This window comes from Propithecus coquereli, unplaced genomic scaffold (genome assembly GCF_000956105.1).
Source record: "Propithecus coquereli isolate 6110/MARCELLA unplaced genomic scaffold, Pcoq_1.0 Scaffold54, whole genome shotgun sequence".
NCBI classification, from domain to species: Eukaryota; Metazoa; Chordata; class Mammalia; order Primates; family Indriidae; genus Propithecus; species Propithecus coquereli.
The window spans coordinates 5741036-5743959 of NW_012151285.1; the positions used below are offsets into that span (position 1 = coordinate 5741036).

The window sequence follows — 2924 nt, forward strand, 5'->3', positions numbered from 1 at the left end:
ATAAATACATTAAAAAGAAAGATAAATTAAATTCTCTGAATACACAGATTAGATGTGACTTCATTACACATTGTATACATGTATCAAAATATCACACATAGCCCATAAATATGTACAATTATTATGTATCAGTAAAAAAGGAAGTTAATATGACTAAAGACAAAAGTTCTATTAAGAAAAAAATTATTTAAAATTATCTATTCCACTTTTTGCTATTTTCTATATGTGAATAAGAATCATTATATAGTCAAGGGGAAATGGCGATTGGGTATTGTATGAAATTACATTGGTCAGTTTTTACTTTAAATTAACTAAAGAAATGTAGAGTTACAAAGAACTGATATGTAGGAAGTAAACCAGTTTCCAGTTTGGGATATGATGAAACACACTTTTCTTACCAGAGGTCAAATCAAAATGCATTGCCTACATTTCCTTATCTTGTGTATTATAAGAATGGTGATGTATGAGAAATTTTCATGTGGACATTCTTAAGATAGATGAAGGAACGTTTTCCATTTTTTACCTTGTACAATCAATTTAAAATCTGAATTTTAAATTTAAAATGTTAATAGGACCATAATTTCTTGATGGGAAAAATATTTCTCAGAAGCCCATTCAAGTTCTCTTCTACAGAGAGTAGCCAACCTTGAGAGTGACCAACCTCAAATTAATTTCCCTGCATAAATTTTGCAAAACTGCCAGGTGGAGGATTCTTTTTTCTTTAGAAGAGAATCTGGGTTTTTCTGGAAGCAGCAAACATTTTCTTGCTCTCAGGATATCTGGGTTTCATCCCCCATCTGCCATGTTTTCAGGTCAGGTCTGTCTTGATGTTCCCCCATACGGAAATGGCCAGGGAGCTCCAAGAAACCCAGGCACCATCGCTTTGGCAGAGCCCGGGCAGTCAAGGCAGGGCAGTCACTTTGGTGGAGCCCGGGAGGTTGAGGCAGGGCAGCCGTGTAAATCCGAGCAGTCCCGCGCAAGGTAGGGAGGCCATGGTGTCCAGCAGTAACTGGCTCTCCTGGGTGAATGTGCTGGTGATGGCCTACGGTAGGCTGGTGTTTTTGTGAGGAGACAAATCACGCGCTCTGCAATGAGATCTACGAGGGGATCTCATGTCCCTGTGGGACATAATGCCCCCAAGGACTTGAAAGAGGAGATTGATATTCAACTATGCAGGGTTCAAGATATCAAGCATGAACCCTGGCTCCTTGCAAATGATGGTGCTAGACTGCTACAGTAGGAAACCTGGGGAAATCAAAATTGCTGCAGCTATCTGTACAGGATGAAAGCTCTGGATGTCATTCATGTCTCTGAGATCCCATTTCATGCTGAAGACTGGCATCCGCCTCCTTAATGGGCAAGAATTTCCACTCCTACCTGCTAGATCTGCGAAACACTACTATTCCTTTCAAGGGTGTGCACGAGGCCCTCTTGATACCCTGCTGGATGGCTATGAGATGGCCTGCTGTGGGGCAGGGGTCTTTGGCCAGAATGAATACCTGTGCTATCAGGAGGCCCTGAGTGAGCTGGCCACCATGGTCAAAGCACGAACTGGGAGCTCTCAGCACCAACACCAGTCAGCAGTCAAAGACCTAACTCAGTCCCCTGAGGTCTCCCCAACAACCATCCCAGTGACCTGCCTCCCCTCCAGTCAGAAGAGTAAACGTGCCAAGCACTTCCTCAAATTGAAGAGCTCTAAGGACAACTATAGCACATTGGAGAGTACTCCGTGATGGCGCTGAAGGACTCTCACTGTAGATTGAGCCAGACGGTTGCACTGTGCAAGACAGGCTGCTTGCTGGGCAGCCCTCAGAACATCTGGCTCAGCAGGCCCAGACTGTATCAGGTGAAGCTCCCATTGTGTCCAGAGTTCTTAGAGCTTGTGCCTAGTGTCATTCCCAACCGTTTCTTACCGGTGTTTTTAGAACACTGGCTAAGATTTTATTTTCCGCCAATAGCATTTTTTTCTGGATTTGAATTCAGATGTTATTCTCAATATTTCTGTCAAAGCCTCCTTAAAAATCTTCACTTGGTCTTAGCCACAGTTCTCGTGCCCTGTTCCAGGCTTTTTAATCCCATAGATGAGAGTTGGAGTCTGGTGTTTTCTGTATTTACCCCTTTCTTCATGGTTAAATGGAAACTGTTTGGGTTTAGGGCATCTCAGAGTTGAGTGTTGGAAAAGGCAGACGGAAACTGGTGGGGAGATGGGGTGAGGAAGTGGGTGGTATGTGGAACAGCGTGCCCTGGTGCTCCACTTACACCAAGATGTGTCAAAACATTAACACAGCTTTCCTAACATGCAAGGATCTATCCTTCCACTTTCATTCCATACTCTGTTGTGAATAAGAGGGAATGTTCTGACACCTGGCATGATCTATGCCAGGCTTTGAGACAATGGGAAGGAATAGTTTCCCCAAACAAGCCAATGCAGTGGTCTGACTTATAAATAAGTTATTTAACAAAATGAACTATTAAAAAATTTTTAAAAAAGAATATCTGGGTTTCGAACTCAGCTCACCCTTAGATTTGAGCAATGCATCACTTCACTTGACTTTAGTTGCTCCGTTTGTAAAATCAGCCGGGCCCAAATAGCTGTGACAGCCTATGATTCCCATTGGACATCATTATGTAATGACTGACTTATTCTGGTAAATCCAGGTTCAAGTGAAGATTTGCTCTACAACCTGTCTTTATTGTCAATGTCTTTCCTCTCAAGATCATTTATTTAAATATTTTAGCTTGCTCAAGATAATGGCCTTTGATAAACCTATAAAATAATTATTTTTCTCATAACCAAGCATACTAATGAGTAGATATCCTTTAGCTAGCAAAGTAGCCTGCACACGGTTAATTCTTAATATGCATCTGCCAAATGTATTTAAGAATATAGTCTATACATTCCTCTCACCAGTTTTGTCTTCACA

The 2924-nt window shown here is 41.7% G+C and overlaps 1 pseudogene across 1 annotated transcript; it reads left to right on the plus strand.

Annotated features, from left to right (window-relative positions):
- Positions 1-796: 796 nt before the first annotated feature.
- On the plus strand, positions 797-1733 carry LOC105820789 (annotated as a pseudogene). Its single transcript, XR_001138022.1, has 3 exons — positions 797-906; positions 944-1055; positions 1142-1733. The product of XR_001138022.1 is annotated as an uncharacterized protein C1orf43 pseudogene (transcript).
- The last annotated feature ends 1191 nt before the right edge of the window (positions 1734-2924 follow it).